Source organism: Lonchura striata, chromosome 2 (assembly GCF_050655825.1).
Source record: "Lonchura striata isolate lonStrDom1 chromosome 2, ASM5065582v1, whole genome shotgun sequence".
NCBI classification, from domain to species: domain Eukaryota; kingdom Metazoa; phylum Chordata; class Aves; order Passeriformes; family Estrildidae; genus Lonchura; species Lonchura striata.
Window position 1 is genome coordinate 154,402,682 of NC_140704.1, and position 19,893 is coordinate 154,422,574.

Sequence of the window (19,893 nt, forward strand, 5' to 3'; positions counted from 1 at the left end):
CACAGTGGTATCTGTTGCTGGAGGGGAAGTAAACTGATTATTTACAAGCTGTCCTGCTTTGCAGTTATCCTTTTCAAACAGATCCCCTGGGAATCCCAGGCACTCCCTTTTTTATTTTCTTTCCTTGCCATCCTCATCTACACCTACGATATCTGGGGGTACCACTGGCAGGAGGAGACTCTTCCAAAAAACCAAATTCCGTTCTCCACATTGCAATTATGCTTCCAGCAGATTTTTGGGGCAAATCTATTATTCCAACTGCACAACCAGCCTACCTTTGCAATGTGGGAGGTGGGAGGACAGAGTTAACAAACCTAAACCAGCTCTGAGCAGCCACCAGCCCAAACAGCCTTTTTCTGCCCGTATTCCGTGCTTCAAAAGAAGGTGGAAAAATTGGGCAGATAGAAAATGTTTTTCTGTCTCTTTCATGTCTCCCTCATGTACTTTGTAGTTTGAGACCAGCTTAGGCTCCTGAAGTGTGCAGCTTAATTCTTCTCCCAAAATCTCTTTGCATATTCCCAGGGGTGCTGCAGTTAACCATGGATATTCCCATCCCTTTTCTTGTTTTTTTTTTTTGCTCTGGACACATTTTGCCTCTGACAGCAAGAGGGGTTTTCTGTGCAACAAACATGCTCTAAATTCAAAGTGTGTGTAAAGCTTTGCTTGTCTCTCTTGAGTTTGCTGTTTTCCTTTTACAGGGGGAAGAGGAGAATTGCATCTGGATCCAGCTCAGCCTTTCCACCTCCAAAACCCAGGCAGAAAACAGAGCAGAGAGGAGAAAGATACTTCAGTCTTGGTTGTGGTTTTGGACAGCAAAGGCAGTGTTTGTCACAAAACCCACCATCATGTCACCAAGGAGAGTTAGAAGTGGGTTTGTCTTATCAGCACCACCATGATGGTGTGGGGATGCTTTGTCCCAAAAGATCTTGGGTCTTGTGACCTGTGTTTTTGTTGTCCCTGTCTGCTTCTTTTCCTCTGGGAATAACACTCGAAGGTGCTGATGGCACCCATATCTGACCTGAGTAACTTCAGGAGTCCTCACACCATGGGACAGAGGTTGCCAGTTTGAGCTGAGCTGAGGTATTTTGGTTATTTCTGTACATTTTCAAGAAAAACAGGTAGAGATCCCTGTTTCAGGGCTTTCTGTGTCATAAATTGTGCTGACCTAGGACTGGGCAGTGTGGTCCCTGCAAGGTCTCTGCATGGGGAACAGCAGGGGCAAACACAAACACAAAGGTGTCTTTAAATCTGTTATGCTACCAGTATAGATCATTCTCCCCACAGATCCCATGTTTGGGTTATGTTGGCAGGATGGAAGGAAGGGTCTGTGTCCCCCAAAACTCAGATTTCTGGGGAGATCTGATGTTTTGAGAGTATCTCTTGCTCTGCCAATGGCCGCCTTTGCCCTCAGAATTATCCTGCTGCAGGGAATTTCACAGACCCATTCTGAAGTTATTTTGCCTTTATCACTTCACAGATGAAGAGAGAGGTGAATTATTGCTCTTGGTTACCTCAGACAGCTGCAGACCCCAAGTCCTCACATCCTGTTTGCTGTCACAGCTCACCCTCAGTTCTCCCTGGAGGGCACATGGTCAGAAATGGGGACATCTGGCCCCTCTGTGATTTTGAGGTGCAAGCTGTGTTTACCCTCTTGTTGAATGGGGGTCTAGGAATTCACAAATCTCTCTACTTAGAACTGGGAAAAAATGGTCTGCAGTGATATTTGTCAGTGTCTTTGGACAGTGCTGTGTGGCCCAGGGTAGGATTCCTGGTCCTGGGCGAGGATCTAGACTTTGGTGATCCTGGTGGGTCATTTCCAGCCCAGGATATTCCACCATTCATGGAGCTAATTCCCCATTCCCACAAAGATAACTTTCCCATCAGGCCCCATTGTAACAGAAAATGGGTTTAGTTTGGTCAGTAGCACTTTTTGAGGCGCTGTCTTTCTGCTTGGGCTTCCTTGCCCTGCAACACAGGTGCCAACTGCACCTTGCTCTGCCTGACCTCCCCAAACACAGGACAAGGAAGGTGAGTGCCCTCCTCTTCTGCCATTACTCCAAAAGAAAGGCAGAGCTGCCCCACAGGGCTCAGAGGGGCAGGGACAGAGTTAGGGCTAGGGCTAGGGTTGGGATTAGGGTTAGGATTAGGGTTAAAATTAGGGTTAGGGGTAGGGTTGGGATTAGGGTTAGGATTAGTGTTAGGGTTAGGGTTGGGAATGGGGTTAGGGTTAGGAGTATGGTTCAGATTACCTTTAGGATTAGGGTTAGGGTTAGGGTTAGGGTTAGGGTTAGGGTTAGGGTTAGGGTTAGGATTAGGATTATGGTTCAGATTACCTTTAGGTTTAGTATTAGGGTTAGGGTTAGGGTTAGGATTAGGTTTTGGTTTAGGTTTAGGATTAGGATTATGGTTCAGATTACCTTTAGGTTTAGTATTAGGGTTAGGGTTAGGTTTAGGTTTAGGATTAGGTTTTGGTTTAGGTTTAGGATTACAATTCAGGTTACCTTTAGGTTTAGTGTTAGGGTTAGTATTAACATTAGGTTTATGTTTTGGCTCCTTTTGCCAAACACTTCCTGGCTCCCTCCAAAGTCTTTGACTCTGCTGCTGAGATCTCTGAGTGTTGGAGGGAGAACAGCTGCAGAAATAGGGAAGAAATCTCTGGGTGAATTTGAGGTGTCGGGAAGGTTTCTTGAAGGAAAACAAACTCCCAAAATGCTGCCGAGGGAAAGGGAGAGATTTCCATTCGGAGCATGCACTGTGCTAATCCAGCATAGCCGCCTGTCGGCTAAAACCCTGCATTTCAGGCCCCGGCTGCCCCTTTGCTCCAGTCCCCGCTTAACTGGAGATGTCACAGATGCCTTTGGCCAGCGATACTGCAGTGCTGGCTGGGGATGAGAGGCTGCTTTGCTGCGTTCCTCCACAGCCCGGCTTTGCAGCTCAGCTCGTCTAAACCAAGATTTTTCTTTCTTTTCTCCTTCTCCCTGGAGTTTTTAGGGATGCAAAAGGTTTGAAGGAAACTGGGGCCGAAGTGCTGGATGATATGAAGAGGAGGGAGGAAAGGGGAAGAAGGCTGGGGAGAGGGGGTTAAGATGTCCTGGAGAGTCCCTTGTGGGAGAGAGGGGGGGCTCCTCTCCCTCCCTGAGGCAGAGGGACAGAGGGTGGTGGCAGATGGGATCTTCACCTCTGCCCCTTGGGCAGGTCTGTGCCCCTTCCCTGATGGGGGAGCAGCAGCCCTGGGCAAGGAGGGAGGTGATTTGGTCAGGGAAAGAGGGTCGGTTTCCCCCTTTAGGAGTAGGAAGGGTTAAAAACAAGGGGCAGGTCCCGGAGTCTGACAGGATGCTGAAGTCTCCCAGCTCTCCACACACCTCCAGCCTTATCCCTCTCCCTTCCAACCCCTTCCCCATCCCACCCCCCCCTTCTCTGCTCTGCAAGCTTCTCATTGCCGGAGGACCTTCCTCAGGCTGCAAACCTGGAGGCAGCACCTTTACCCAAATCTGCCGGGATGTAGCACAGACCTTTCACCCCAGCCCATTTCCTCCTCCTCCATCTGCTCAAACTTTCCCTTCCCCCCTCCCCAGCCTCCTGCTACCCCGGGGTGTTGCCTGGATGTGATACCCCCAACTCCCACCCAAATTTTGGGTTAATGGAGCGAGGAGTTGAGGAGGATGCTAGGAAAGAGGTAAAATTTAAACAATGAGGAAAGGGTTAACGGCTGTCTCCGTCTTTTCCTGGGCAAACCGTGCGCCCTGGTGCAGAGGCACGGCCGAGCCGGGGTGCTGGGGGAGGTCCCCCCATCCCCGCCCTCCCTCCCCGCGGCTGAGGGGCTGAGGAGCCGCTGCCCCGCTGCTCCCCGCCGCCCTGCCCAGTGTCCCGTTCCCTCCCCAGGCTGTCAGCTCCGGGGGAGGCTCCGGGGGGCGCAATGAGAGAGCCCCAGCACCCCCCTCTCCTTCCCGGTACCCTGGCAGCGGCACCAGCGTCTCTGCGCATCCCTCTGCGGGCGAGCGGCAGCTCTCCGTGCTGAGCCTCCGCAGGTTTTTGGGGGAGCGGGGCGGGGAGGGGGGGGGGGAAGCAGAAGCCTCGCCATCCTCACCACCACCATCCCGGCTCCCTCTTCACCTCCTGGCTCCCCGCTTAGGGCTAAGCTGTCCCGAGGAGGCTGCGCTGCTGAGCCGCCAGCGCGCTCCGGCTGTCGCTGGCTTCTCTGTTCCATCCATCCATCCATCCATCCATCCATCCATCCATCCATCCATTCATCCATCCATCCATCCATCCATCCATCCATCCATCCATCCATCCATCCTCTCCTGCTGGAGGCTAGCGGAGCATGCCCGATGCGATACCGTGTCAGTTCGGGTCCTCGCCTATAGCTGCCTGTTTTACAAAGCTCCGATCCGTGCGTGTGCGTGTGTATGTGTGTGTGCATTTCATCCCTCCCTCCTATCCCTCCCTCCCTCCCTCCCTCTCTCTCTCTCTCTCTCTCTCTCTCTCTCTCTCACTCTAATGTGTGATCTGGAAAGCTTATAAAAGCCTGATGTAATCCTTAATGCAGCCCCTGGCTACAAAGACTGGATCTAGTTTCAGAGAGAGAGATTCAGAAGCAGAAATAAAAAAAAAAAATTAAAAAGTGTTGGGGGAGAAGAGAGAGAAAGAAGGAAAAGCAGACGAGTGGATTTTAAACAAACATATCTTCCTGAAGAAGACCATTCTTGCTCCTCGCTGCTGGGAAAGCTACTCTGAACCCTGCTGTAATATTTTTTTTTTTTTCCAAAGGAGAAGACTTGATTGTCTGCTTGGATCTAATGATTTACTGGCTTTTAACTGCGTTTTTCCCCTCTCCTAAGGATTTCTCAAAAAACGGCTTAATTATTTTCAGCTTTTCTCTTCTACCTGCCTATCTGCAGAGACACCAAAGGTTCTCCCTTCCTGTCCCTCCCCACCCCCATTTCTTTTAGGATTTTTTCCTCTTTTCCATTTAATACATATATATATATATATATAAATGTGTATGTATATATATATGTAGAGGCAAGAGTGGAGGAAGCGGAGGGGGAGAGCTCTGCCATCCTTTTGGACTTCACGCGCTGCCCAATGTTGGGCTGGTTACCCCTGGATATGTTGCTGGTTTCCATTTGGAATTTGACGAAGGGAAGAAGGAGGATATAAAACCTGGGGAGCTCGGCAAGGTAAGGGGCTCTGGGCCACCCTTCCTTCTTCCACGGAGGGGAGGGAGAGGGAGAACGCGACTTCTCCGGCTGCGCTTTGCCTGGAGCGCAGGGGGGTCTGTCTCCATCCCCAGGGGAGACGGCGATGGGGGCAGCGGTGGGCACCCGCTCCTCTCCTTTTGCCCCTGGAAACAGCACCCGAAGGATGTTTTCGTCCCTTCCACTCCGCAATTTGGACTGATAGAGCGTAATCATTCCCTGACACGGGAAGTTTTAACTTTTGTGCATGCAGGTCCTGTGGGCAAACACCAAGCACTGGTGGAAAATATTGAATGTCTGCAGGATGCAGCATTCGAAGGGGGAAATGCAGACGTGTCCCGGGGAAGGGAGGTGGGCACTGGGTTGTCTGGGGTGGGGGGAGAAGGCAGCCAGGCGAGGGAAGAGGAGCGGGGGATCGCGACAGGAGAGCTGCAGAGCCAGCCGGGGCTGAGCTGCGAAGTGCTGCGAAGCCGCGGCGCCTTCGCGGGCAGCCCTGGGGTCCGGGACTCCTCATCCCGCAATGTTGGCAAAGTCTCGGAAGGACAGGCAGCTGAGTGCCCCGGGCACGAATCTGCCCTCACCACAGCTCCCTGCCTTCCCCTTTTCCTCGGAGAGCTCTCGGGGTGGGGGGGTCCTCGCTTGCTTCGCTGCTTGTGCGGCACCTACCCAGGGCTGGAGGCTCCGGCTGGGGAGGGATCAGCTCCTCATGTAGCCCCCCAAAATGCCATTTCTCAGCACTTCGCTTCACACTGGGGGAGAAAATTAACCTTTAGCCTCTGTAGAGCTCCGAGCGTGGCACAGACACACAGACACACACGCTGCTCCCGGCGCTGTGCTCCTGGGGGATGCTGGCACCCAGGCACGGCTTAGCCTTTCTTTGGGAGGGGGGGGCGCGGGTGGAGAGAGAAGGAGTCTCCATCAGGGATGCGTAATTACAAAGCATCTTGTTCTGAATCACCCTGTGTGGGAATGAACCGCAAAATTTGTCTCTCCCTCTTCCCCCACCGCCCCCTTGCCTTTCACGGCCTGACATTCGCTGATGGAGGGTGGCTGTTGATGCATCTTCAGACTTTCACAGAGAGGTGTTTCAGCCATGGCTCTGCCAAGGCTGCGAGGAAAAGGGGAAAAGAGGGATCGAGGGGGATCAGGTAGGGGTTTCAAAGGGACTTCTCAGTCCTGGCTGAGAGCAGGCACCGGTTCCCGAGTCGAAGGCACGGGTTGCAGATGAACTCTGCCAGGTACCTTCGGCTGTGACTCACGCTCGTGTCCCCGATCCTGCCCTGGCCAAGCAAACAACCCCTGTGAATCAGCGGCACAGAGAGGAGTGGGGAGGGAGGGGAGCACCAAGGCAAGGTCAAAGGGATGGAGGGCAAAAAGACACCCCGCTTCCATCCCTGACCGCCCCATCCCTTCGGAGCTGGGGCTTTCCGAGGCTCAGGCTCAACCCAGCTCCAGCACTGTGTCTGCCGAGTTGCCAGGGCCAGGTGACAGCTGATGGCCGAGGGAGGAGGAAGAGGAGGAGGGGAGGAAGGGGGCTGAAGAAGAGCGGAGCTACTTTGACAGATGCCCAAACCTGCGTGCGCGGCAGAGCGAAAATCGCAGCGCCTCGAAAGCCTCCCTGGGAGGGAGCCAGGGGTGCTCGGGGTGCAGGGTGCACCTCCCCAGCCCCGTTACCTGTTGATCACCTATAGGTTTCCTCTCACCTGGCCAGGCAGAGCCTGCGGAAAGCCAGGAGGGCTGAGCCCCCGACACTCCGAGGAGTTGCCTGGTGACCTCCGCGGTGTAGCAGGGAGGGCTCTGTATTAATGATGATGACTCTGCTTTGGCTGGTGCTAAAATATCTGTATTATCTATTATCAGCTGGGAGACGAGGCTGGAGGCTTCGCAAGGCTGGGATCTCATCCAAAGTCCGGGCTGCTAAAGGAAACAAACAACTCCCCATGCATATTAAGTGGGTCCCTAATTAATTAATGACTCATTAACCTGGGTCTCACAGTCCTTCCTGTGCCCAAGACCTCGCTGAGGAAGTGGAAGGAGGTGGCAGGGCAGAGCCGGGGACGTTTTTACCCTTGGAGGGTGCTGAGGAATTGCACCAGCTCAGCCAAGCCGCACTGCCAGGGGACGGGGTGGCCACGGGGCTGAGCCAGGCAGGGGCCAGAGGAGGGGGCTGAGCAGACAGGACATCCTGCCTGATGGGTCTCAGAGGGGCACAGGGGTTTGGAAAACCCAGGGGACCCCCACACCCCGCTCTGGGTGTTACAGAGGGGTCAGGGTGCAGCATCGCTCCTGCTGCGGAGGGCGAAAGGGAAGAGGAGCTGGCACAAGGCACAGTCAGGGCAGGAGCAGGGCTCCCGGCCCTTTTCATAACACTTGAGGTGGTGTTGCAGAGCCCTGGGTGCAGGGAGAAGGGCTTGGAGCCCGCGGAATTGGCCAGTGAAGGTGGACAGGCTCAGGGAAGGACCGGCTGCCAAGCGGAGGGGATTTCTATTAATGACTGTAGCCCCTTCTCCTAACGTGAGGGAAAACGAGGCAGGGACGGCGTGCCAGACCCCATAGCCGGGATGGGAACTGCCTGTGTGTGTGCGGGGGAGCCAGGGGGAGATCCTGAACCCCCATCACACCCCAAGGAGCAGCCAAAGGCAACCACCCCGGCTGGGTGAGCACCCCGCATCCCATCCTCTGCCACCCGGGCGAGCCCTGCATCGCCCTGTGCCCCGCAGGCACCCAGAGGTGCTCTGGGAAACCCCCACGACCCTTCCCTGCCTTACAGCACCCCACAAACCCCTTTTACATCCACCCCAAACTTAGCGAACCCCCCGCCAACACACATCCCCACTCCATCCTTCTCACAGCATCGGGACCATACCCGCTGCAACCCCGCGGGGGAGAGGTTGGGAAAAGGCGTCGGGCATCTCCACCTAATGTCAGGGCTCCCCCCCAGCCTCCCCCATCCCCAAGGCGGCAGCGGGGGGGTGCCGGGGGCGGCGAGGCTTGCGGTGAGCGGCGGGGAGGTGGCGCTCGCCGCCCGGCTATCGCCGCTCGCCACCCCCGGAGCGCTCGGATGCTCGGCACAGCCCGAGGAGCGCTGCTCTCCCTATCCCCCCCTCCGCCAGCACCCCAAAAAAAAAGAAAAAAAAAAAACATCCGCACAGCTGGGGCTCGCAAGAAGCGCTGGCTCCCACCCCGCGCCCGAAAAGCGAAACCCATGGGGTTTATTTCCCACTCTCCAGCATCTCCTTCCGCTGAGTTTTTGCTTCCCCCCTTCCCCATGTTGTTTTTACCACGCTCTCCCGCAGGTTTTATCCCCCCTCCTCCCCTCTTCTCCCCAGTTTCAGTATCCTTGTGAAAGCAGAGCCTTCCGCCGGCTCTCCTCGGGAGTGGAAGCGCTGCTGCGCGCAGCTCTGGTACTCCCATGCCCAGAACTGGGGGGGACACGGAGGCAGCCCCCAGCTCCAAGGGCTTGCTGGAGGTCTCCACACCATCCCTCGCTCCCTGCAGGTGGGAGAAAGGGATGCCCGAGCACTTTGCTCCCGGGAATCCACCCGTGGCATCGTCCAGCAGGGATGGTGCCCGATCCTCGAGGGGCTTCCCGCAGCGCCCGTCTGGCTGCAGGTGGATTTTCTTTCCCAGGTTTTTTTTGGGGAGGGGGGAGGGAGAAGGGGAAGGAAGCACTGTGCTCACAGATCCAGCTTCACCCTTTCCCGTTGCTCAAGTGTAGCAGGCAGGAAATCCTCTGTCATCGATACCTGTTGCAGGGTATCAGCTTGGCTCATTAATTAGCTCCAGGAAAACCTGTGCTGGTAAACAAATGACTCAAAGCTTTTCTCCGGGCCTGATCCAAGGCTTGTGGAATGCGGGTCTCCACCTTTCTAGGAGAGGTGCAAAGAGAGAGGAGTATTTTCCTCAAGATGGATGACAGGCTGTCTCTGGAACCAGCTCGCCTCCTCCCCTTGGAGAAAATTCACATTCCCAGGCGAGCCTTCGAAGGGAAGGGAGCTGACACCTGGCCTGGAGGTCTGCAGAAGAGTCCTGCTCAGTGTCACAGCACAGATTGGAACAGCAAAAATGAGGCTGCAGACAAAGCCCAGGGGTCCCCATCACATCCCAGTCTTCACCATTCACAGGATGCTCCCGAATTCTTCTCATGGCTCCTTCCCCAAATTCCCCTGCATTGTCTGCTTGCCTGGAGTTTGCTGGGATACAAAAGGGCAGGAGTGGGATGCTTGTTTTTGGGGGGAAACTTGGCTAAGAGTTAAATGCTGATGGGGGTTGATGTTCATCCATAAATTTGGGTGGGGATTTGGGGCTCTGAAGCACTGGGAGGAAAGGACTGGTGCACAGTTCCCTCAGCCAAAGGTGGGGACAGAGGTTTCCTTCTTGGAATCTCAGTTGCCTTGAACAACATCTCTGCCAGGGAAAACAACATTTGAATGGCCCATCTGTGCTGGAGAGGCAGGGGCTCCTTTTGACTTCAAATGCACTGCTTTCCTTCAGATTAAATATTAAGAAGAAATTCTTTATTGTGAAGGAGTTGAGGCTCTGGCACAGGTTGCCCAGAGAAGCTGTGGCTGTCCCATCCCTGGAAATGTCCAAGGCCAGGCTGGACAGGGCTTGGAGCAACCTGGGATAGAGGAAGGTGTCCCTGCCCATGGCAGGGGGGTGGAATGAGATGATCTTTAAGGTGTCCTCCAATCCAAACCATTCTGTGATTTCATGATTTATGCATGGCCCCATCAGATGCCAAATCCACAGGAGATCAGCCCTCTAAGTCCCAAACCACCATGGCAGGGAGCTGTGGCAACCTTCATTTCCCCAAGTCAGGCCCACCATAGAGGTCACTCCAGTCTCCAGCATCGCAGTGTTGGAGGTCCCTCCTGCCCTGTACCCTTCCTTAATGCTCCTGCTGCCAAAAAGGCAATTCTTCCACTCCATCCCTGGCCCATTACTTGGGGGCATTTTATTCAGACCTAAGAAACCATCAACTCAAAGCCAAACTTCTCTCTTGAAGAGCAATCTGGAAAGGCAGCCCACAGGGGGAGTGAAATTCCCTCTCCCTTCCATTCACTCCGTGTGATATTTGGCTCTCTAATTCTCTAATGTGGTTTTCAGGATTCTGAGGCTACAAAACACAACAATAAAAAAAAATAAGAAAAGGAAATGAGCAGTAAATGAAGTCCCCTCAGAACATCCATTTGTCGTCACATCTTGAGTTCAGAATTTCCTCACGGTGCCTCTTGGAGCGAGGGTTTTGTATTAGTCTGATTATGTTGAGATAATCTGTCATGTTGCTCCAGGAAGATCTGAGGGAAGAGGACAAAAAGAAAAAAAAAAAAAAAAAAAAAGGAAAGAAAAGATAATATTTTAAATCAGAGGGCTGCTAGATTGGTGACTCTGTCTGGCAGACACACATCACTGCCCCCTTTATGAAAATTTTAATTGGTTACCTCTGTCAGAGAAAATGAGAGATTTGCTGATTTTAATTTGTTGGAGCGAATCACTCCCTGCCAGTGTTATCAAAATTAAACCGGAGATGGTTTCTTACTTTCCTTCTCCTACTCCCTCTGCATTTTCTGCTGAAATATCCCTCCATAAAAGATTGATTAAGGAATGACCAGATGATGAAAAATGAAGTGTTGAAGTGGCAAACTCTGCTGTGCTTGGTGTCATGCCTTATCCCTAGGACAGGGAGGATCAGGGGAAGCAAACAACATCTGCAGGAAGAATGGACAGAGACCTAGTAAGGAAATAGAGATATTTTTGGGGAGGGGTAAAAACTGAAACAGATGGGTGTCACCTCATATGGTGCACTGTATGTTGGCTGAAGTGAATGTATGAAACAAGATATATAAAATACATCAAATCCTCCTTCCAGGGTTTCAAGTACCCATTGTGGCTTTAGGTTGGTGATTTGCTCCGGGTAGAGCTGCTGTTTGCTGGCCTGGGAGCAGCCCAGAGGAATCCTGCATGCTTTTGGGGGCACCATTTCATGCATGCCACGTGCATGTATTGGTATTTAGTGTTGCCAGCTCTTTTTCTGAACACTGAGTTTTGGTCAGAGGCAGGTCTTGTGATACCCCCTGCCGTGATTTCAGCACTCCCACCTGCAGGCTCACCTTGTCAGCTGCCTGTTTCCAGGCTGGCTGTGCTAGATGGAGATGTTCCCTCAGTTTTTTGAGCTCAGCTGGCCGATAACAAAGTCCTTGCTGTTTGCAAAATGGCTCTTTTCTTCCTCCCCTCTGTCAGCTATTAGGAATATCCCATTCCTGGCAGATGTGCCCTATTCCATATTCATTGAGAATTAGCACGGCTCTCTGTCTAAATGTTTTTGGGGTAGGGGTCATCATGATATCCTGCTAGAATAGATCTGGAGCTGAAACGCTTTGTCTCCATCCCATCTGTACTCCTGTCTCCCTGGGGATGATCCCTTAAGCAATCAGCTCCACAAATTGCTGAAGTTTGGGTTACCCAGCACCAAAGCCCTGTGGCTGATTTTAAAAGACAATTCTCCCTGTGGGCCAAGGACACCTTCACGGGGCTGATCTCAGCCCTGACAAACCACGTGGCTCAGGGCAGGGGTCAGGTCACACTTAATTAAGACTTTGGTCTTTCTGCAGTTGGTGCTCTCATTTTGAAATGGGGAAGCCTGGCTTCCTCCTTCCTGGTGTGGCTCTGTGCCAGCTGTTTGTCCAGCTGGATGTGGTCAAACCACATTTCCTCTGGGATCCCGAGGTGAAGGGCACCAGCCAGGCGCCAGGGATGATTTATTCTTGTGCCTTGGCTGTGAGCACATATCCACCCTTAAACATTCCTCCAGAACCATCTTTTCTTGTCCCTTCTCAGTCCTTAATTTCTTGAGGTCCTCCTATAACTGAAGCAGGCAATTCTCCTATGCCTGCCTTGGATTTCCTCTGGATTAAACACCTCCTTTTCCAGGAGAACCTCGTGGAGCACTGCAAAATGCTCCTTTGTACAGTCCAGCCCATTTGGATATTCCGATCAATCAAGCCCGGGGTAGGAGTCAGGCTTTATGCTGGATGTTGTTGAGCAGCAATGTAACAATGGAGATCTCCTCCAAACAAATATCTGCTGGTTCCTGCAAATGAAAGTCGATACACCTTCACAAGGAAATCTGTCCCGGTGGGGTCTTTTCTATCGAAAGCCCTGTTGGTAGATTTATTCATTGTGCAGGGCCGTTCCCTTAACAAGTCAGTTATTCATTGGCCATTGCTCGAGGGCGTGTGGAATTTATGGTCACAGTCCTGTAATCAGATATTTTGTTATAGAGGGCTTTGCCACCATGAAAGGTCTGAATAAATCAGTATGCAGCAGAAATTGATCCTCTCACAGGCTATTTCTGCATTCAGCTCCTGCTCTAAGAGTGTTTTCTCCCTTCTGGATCCATGCTACCGAAGCCTTTGCGTGTTTGCACTGTGGTCAGGCCTACCAAAGCTTGGCTTTAGTGCCTGTGTACAGACAGACACACTCTTAGCTCTGTTTCCTGGGCCTGATTTTTGTCCTGAGATACTTGAGGTCTATGCTGCTGCCATTTCCCAGACAGAAAATAAAAATTCTCCATCACCTGACTTAAACATCTGCAGGTTGGAAAGAATTGCTTGAAAAGGCTTTAATCAACTACTAGGGAAGAAAGGGAAATCTGATTTTGAGTAGCTGCATTGGTGCCTTAAGTACTAAAGAGCTTGGCCTGCTAATCTCCACTTCTCAGATGTTGTTCCACAATCTGATCAGCTCTATTGAGCTGAAACAAGGGTTAATTGCTAACAAAATGCTCCACACCTTCCTGCATAGAAGGAAAGAGGCAAGGGTGAGCACCTTGCTTTTTTGGAGCTTAGTGCAATCTCACCATGTGCAGTTGATGGGGAGGGAATTTGATTCTTGTATGTGCCCCAGGAATATCTGTCTGTGAAGGTAAAATTACAGCAGAGCCTCTGATTTTTATGGCAGATATCAGGGATGGGAGGAGAGGGAAAAAAAATCTCTGTAACCTAGCAGCCTGTACAGCTGCTGCCTCCCAGGTCGTGGGTGATGTTAAATGTTTAAATGTCAATGAACCTCCCCCCTGAGCAGGGCTGAGCTGCCTTGGCACTCACACAGGGGATGGAGCTCGGCAGTGCTGTGGTTCCTCAGTGGGCAGACACTGCCTTGCAAGTGTTTCCCAAGGCACAGCATCTTTCTAGGGAAACTCTGATGGCTCCAGGGGTGGGATTTGGTTTAAGGAGAGTCTGTGACAAAAGGCATTCTGTGCCTGGTCTGCTCTGGTGAGTGCAGCCCAAAGGAGGGTCAAACTGTGATAAGGAGCATGTGAATTATGTCCACCTGTGGGAAGAGGGGGTCAGAGGCTCTCTGAGCTGCTCACATCTCAGTAGAGTCACAGAATGCCCTCTGTGGGAAGGAAACCACAGGGACCATGGAGCTCCTAGATCTGCATCAAACATCAAGAATCCCCCATGTTCCTAAGAGTGTTGTCCAAACCAAACTGGAGCTCTGGCAGTCTCCATGCTGTGACCTTCTCTGAGGAAACTGTTCTATGAGAAGTCAGGAACTGTTCTGGTTCCTGACCACCCTCTGGATGAAAAACCTTTTCCCTGTACCAATCTAAACCTGTCCTGACACAGCTCCAAGCCTTTCCATCAGATCCTATTGCTGGATATAGCATTGCACTTCCAATTACTCATTTCAGCACCTCCAGGTCAGCCATGAGGGCAAGTGAAGGAATAACCAGACAGTGAATTAATGTTCACTGCATACTCTGAATGCTTAAAAAAATGACATGAACAATGTTAAATATTTCCTGTCCTGTGTCACTCGCTGGCTCCTGCCAGCTCAGGGTTTTCAGATATGTTACCAGGGATAGCAATGCTGTCAGGACTTTCAGTCTCCAGATGGAGATGATGCTACAACCAGCAGGAGAGATGGTGACAGGCAGAAGAGCAGCAGAGCTGGGAGGGCAGGGGGGAAGCTGGGAGAGATCCCAGAAAAATGCCAGTTGGCTGGGGGATCCATTTAAGTGGGATGAGTGGAAATACCAGGAGGGCATCCTTTGCTGTGAGAGCTGACACGATTGTAGATGTACCCAAGGAATCCCTCAGGGACTAGAAACTGTGGGAAGTGCCTGCAGGCATGGAAATACCACTGGAAGTGACATTCTCCAGATGGGGAATCCTCAGTCTGGATATCCTTTACCAAGATCAAGGAAGATGGTGAAGCAGCTTGCAGGAGGGGAATTCCAGAGGCCCCTTCCACCTTCAGGCATCTGTGATCCTCGTATGTCAATATGTAAAGATGGGACACAAGTGCTGCAGATTTTGATGACCTCACTGGACACAGAGCTGCCTCCTGGTGAGCAGGAGGCTGCAGGGTATTTAAAGGTGTGCTGGGGGAAGAACTGAAGGCTGTTTTTCAAGGCAAACTCTGGTGTGGGGCTGTGTGTGTTGGGTTGTCCTCAGAAGGGAGGAAATCTGACCGGGATCGAGGTCTGGGGGCTGAAATCCGAAGTCTTGGCGTGCTTTAAGTGGAAGAAAAACCTTTTGTAATGGTGTGAGACAGGCTTGCAACCCCTCAAGAAGTAGACACTGTCCTTCCCTGTGTTGGGACAAGGGCCTGGTTTGATGTCCTGTTGACTTGATCCCAGTTTTCTAGACAAGGCCCTTCTTGGCAATTCCATATCCCCGCATCTCTCTGGAGTCTTACACTGATTTTTTGGCTGGGCTGTGACCAGAGGCAATGCCACAGCATCTTTGGTCAGAAATGTGCACCCACCCTGCCCTAGGATGTGATGCTTACATTCTTTTACTGCCATATCACAGAATATTCATCTTTTTGTGACTATTTTCTTCTGTTGTCCTGGGAAAAGCCTTGACTTGTTCTGCAGTGGAGTTTTCCAGGATATGGAAAGGGGGGATACTCCACCACGGGCTGCAGCATCTCCTTCCTTGTTCTGTGGTGCTGATGGCTGGTGGGTCCCTCCCTTGCCTGGTTTGGCTTTTGACTTGTGATTAGGAGCAATGATCTTCCCCAAAGGACCTCTAAGACCATCCTGGAATGGAATATCACCTGGCTGCCAACAGCATCAGGTACAATATGGGGAAAAGGGCTGGGGAAGATGATTGGTGAAGCCAGCTGTGATTCCTAACAGCTTTTTGTGTCTTTGTTGGATTGGAGCTCATTTTAAAAGGTTGAGAGAACTGAAGCACCTTTCTCTTCCCTGCCTCGTGTAGGCCTTAAATGTGTTTGTAGAAGATCTCACCACACTTCTTTCCATTTTGCCTGGCGAGGGGAATGTGGGACAAACAAAGCACTGGTTTTTCTCAACTCCCTTCCCTTGGCCAGAAGAGTGGTTGGATGTAAATAGGACATGGCTCTTCCCAATCCTGGAGCGGGTCAGCGCTGCCAGGGAAGCCACGAGCACCGCGGATGAGCCGCACCAGGCACGGCGCCTTTCACGTGGGCTCCAAACCCTCCCTGCAACCTCCTGTTCTCATAAATTCAATTTATGAGCCACAAGGTGCCCAGCAGGCCGTGGAGAGGCGGTTATTAAAACCCCAGTTTCCTACCTCAAATTACAACCCAAACGCTGTGTTTGTTTCCCACTTCACGCCGTCCCTCGGGGGTTTTCCTTTAGCGCTGAGCCCTTTTGAAGTTGCTGTTGATTACAGAGCAGGCAGTGTAATCTCCCTGTGGAAGGTATTTGGAGCTGGGGGGAAGGAATCAATCACCCCAGCGCAGGGGTCAGAACTGGGGTGGGGGATTCATGGTGCTGCCCAGCCAACCCTTCCACTCAGGAGCCCGTCCTGCTCTGGAGGTGCTGCCCTGATGGCTGCAGCTCCTTAGACACTCAGAGAAGGAGCATTTCAGAGAGGGTTTAAGCCCTGCAGATTAGCTCCCAGTCTGGAAGGTGACTTTGTTGGTGTAATTATTCTGTCCAGTCACCCTCATCAAGCACTGGCAGCTGGAGCTCTTCTTGAACCCTGATTTTCTCCATTTTTGTGGTGACTTGATTGGCTGTTCCCTGGCTCATCAAAGGACTGAATCATTTAAAATTATTATGCTTTTTTTCTTCCCAAATTATTGACCAACACTATCTTGTGCCTCTGCACTTTTCCTGATGAGCCTTTTTCGATTTACATCACTTGATCACTGTGTGTTGCACAACACTGAATATGAGGCTGGCCAGAGTAGAACTCCTGAGCACAGAGGCAGCTGCTTGGCCTGTGGCTTCAATTAGGTGGAAAGTGAAACTCTGGCAGAGCTGAGGTCAACATCTGGAGGTCTTGGGATTGTGCTTCATCTCCAGCTCAGCCCTTTTCCTCTCTGAATTTCCTGGAGAGCTGTCTGAACTGGCTTTTTTTGCACCCTTTCCCTCAGGAAAAATTATTTATTTATTTGGACATCAGGACTCCTGCTGGTGACTCTTGTCCTCCAGATGTTCTTGATTTGGTCCACAGCAGGTCCTGGATGTCTGCAGTATTTGGATTTTGCCGAATATTAACCATAAATAGCTTTGAAGTGTGCAACAACACAAAGCCTGGCATTTTTGCATTGGTGTGATGGGCAGATCTGGGAGGTGGAGGGCACCATCTGGTGATTAATGGCTGTTTCCTTCTATCTCATAGAATCTGCAGTGAACTATTAGCTATAGTAACTGTTCTTCGTCTTTAAAAATAAAATCTCTAACACTGGTAAATATTCAAGGTGAGAGGATGGCAAGGAGACCAGTGCACACACGATGCTGTTGTTGGCACTATGGTGGCTGATAGAGGCTCTGACTGATGTGGAGCATGGTTGTGCTCTGTAAAATCAGATTTCTTGAGACATCTTTCCTTCTTAATTCAGGAGTGGAAGTGGATTTCAGAGTTTCTCAGAGTTTCTTTCCCTTCTGGTTAATCCTTCAAGTACATTGCTCTTTCTGCATCTCTCATGTGTGTGATCTACAATCAATGAAATATCACATCAAATGTTAATTAACAATACATGCCAGGGCTTGTTCTTTGATTCAGTGACCTGGTGCAACTTGCTGCCACCGAACAAAACTCTCTCTGTCTCCCCATCTGTGATTTATTCCTGATCCTAAGGATTATTAGCAATAATCCCTGCCCCATTCCAACCCCTGAGTACTGCTTGGTGTTTCCTGGGTAGCAAATCCATGGTGGGGATGGATTCCACACAGAATCATGGAATATCCTGAGCTGAAAGGGACCCACAAGGAGCACTGAGTCCAGCTCCTGGAACAGTTCATCAGATGGTTCCTGAGACTGGGTTCTGTCCCTGTGCTGCCCAACAGCTCAATTGCAGGCAAAAATGCCATTGCTGGCTGAAATAATGCTGATAAATAATGAGTGGCCAGGAGAAAAAGAAAGGCTAAAATGAGAAGGAAGCCACTGGCATTGCAGTCCAGCACAGTGGAGTTGCACCTCAGATGAGTCTCCAAAATAACCTTGACCATCTGGGCTGCTTTCCTGAATCCAATCTTGCTGTTTCATAGAAACACATAATTGTTAAAATTCAAAAAGACCTTCAAGATCATCAAGTCCAAATACCAGCCCAACATCACCATCACCACATTCACCATCATCCATACCTACACATTTCTGAGCACTCCCAGGGATGACAACCCCACCATCTGCCTGTGCAGTCCATTTCACTATTTTACAACCTTTATCATGAAAAACAAAAATTCTAATATCCAAACTAAACCTAATCTAAATCTTTGATTAACGCTCATGGCTTGCAGGGTGACACCAGTCCAGTGCACACAGGAAGAGACAGCCAGGCTTGGCAGCACTTTTTTTGTCCAAGTTTCAGTGACTTTCAGTGTCTGGGCAGGCTCTTGGCTCCTCCTTTGCACCACTTCTCAGCAGAAATGAGGTAACACACCACTGACTTCCCCGAGCATCTGTTTCATGGGGGAAGTGATTTTCCTCACTGCTGTAGTGATTGGAAGTGGAACAGCCTTCAGTCCTGTGTTATGTGCAGGGGGCACCGAGTCTCCCACAGGCTCAGAGAGCTTTTATCCACAAATACCAACCTGTAACCCAGCAGTGGCTTCAAAACCATATTTGCTTGTGAGACAAAACCTGATAATTTCTGGCCATTCAAAAGCATTCAGGAACATCCTAAATTGTGTCCTCTGGGCTGGATTACAATGTCAAGTCTTTTGTATTTCAGATTCTCCTGTATGATTATTAGAGCAGGGGGATGTAGTCACTACATGAGCAATCAAAGACTTTTCATCCCCCTTTTCACCACCACTGGGGCATTTAGATGAACCCCAGGGCACTTTCTAATCCTCTCCCCATCTTGTGCCATATCTGGGGCTTGGTAAACTAAACAGGGACAGGACACAGATCCAAAAACTGGCCTGTTTTTGTGCAGGCTGTTTAATTTTTAGAAATGTTTAAAACATCTCAGGCAGCATTCTCTCATTCCAAGACTGGTCCCAGTTCAGAGGAAAACATGGCCAGGGACTGTTCCCAACAGGGACATGAGTCACCTTCTGGCAGGGAGAGGGGTGAAATCCTCAGCTTTTGCTGCCCTGTGCTCATTTTGAATCAAGCAGCAGCTCATGGGCTGAACTGGGTAGAGATTCCGTCTGGGGGCTCCTCTCTGTGCTGTAACATCCCCCTGCCACGATGCACTTTTACAGCTCCATAGATCACTGGGTAAAAACCACATTTAATTCTATGGTAAGGTCACTTTTTAGTTAAAAGGGACAGAATGGATTTAATTTATAATCCTCTCCAACTTTATGGCTTACATTTAGAGTTATATCCATTATATAGTGCCAAACACGTATTATAAAAATTGATTCCCCCTTTTCTCCTCCCTAGATTTGCTGTGTCAGGCAGATTCTGATTGCCCTCCCCTTTGCTTTAAGCCAGCAGATAGACTGAGGTGGATCTAAACGTCAGGGATGACATCTGGGACTGCAAAGTGCAAGTTTATAGGGAATGGAACCGGCCCAGATCTATTCCTGGGTGTTTGGGAAGGAACACCATCTCTGCCAGCCTGCCACAATGCAGGACAGGAGGACAGAGCTGCAGACTGCAGGGGAAAATGCAGCTCAGAGCCAGGGTGAGGTGCAAGGGGTTAGTAGGTGACCTGGTGATGGTGTCTTCGTGTGGGTCCTGCCATGGCCATATGATGCAGGCATATCCCTTAAATTCAATAGCAAATTTTAGGCAAGGGACGTAATGTTCAGAGGATGTCACAGTGAAGAATCATTACTTTTTTTTTAATCCAGGGAAGTCTTCAGACAGTTTTAAGGGAGTTTTCAGGAGGGAAGAGAGGGAATGGGGTGACACCAAGAGGAATTAGCCGAAATTTACCCCCTGATGTTTACTTGCAGCACTTGTATTCTGTACCCACACTTTGGCACTTTGGCACCTGTATCACACCTCAAGTAAGTTCAGTGCTCTCTTTGCAGAGCAGTGAACATCAGAGAGGGGCAGACAAGGAAAGGCAGCAGCAGGAGTTGTGATTGTTGGGAATTGTTATGAACTCCTTTGGCCAGGGCTGCTGTGTCCATCCCACAACAGCTCCGTGGATGCTGTGACTTGTGGCAGGAGTTGGGTAAAGCTGTCAGAGAGGTGCCTTCCCTTGATTTAGAAGCTTCCAAGAGGTGATGAATGGAGCACTTAGAGAGAGATTTGAGCCTCGAGTCAGGGCTCTGACAGGAATT

The 19,893-nt window shown here is 50.8% G+C and overlaps 1 protein-coding gene across 15 annotated transcripts in view; it reads left to right on the forward strand.

Annotated features, from left to right (window-relative positions):
- The first annotated feature begins 4,011 nt into the window (after nucleotides 1–4,011).
- Nucleotides 4,012–19,893, forward strand: part of ADGRB1 (adhesion G protein-coupled receptor B1) — a 283,024-nt gene continuing 267,142 nt past the window's right edge. For 13 of the 15 annotated variants that reach the window (XM_077781806.2, XM_085572630.1, XM_085572622.1 and 10 more), the window contains exon 1: nucleotides 4,050–5,180. The gene's annotated coding sequence lies outside the window, so the exon portion shown is untranslated. Of the gene's footprint in view, nucleotides 4,029–4,048; nucleotides 5,181–19,893 lie in introns of those variants that run through there. The other 2 variants (XM_085572623.1, XM_085572625.1) reach the window with 2 other exon arrangements.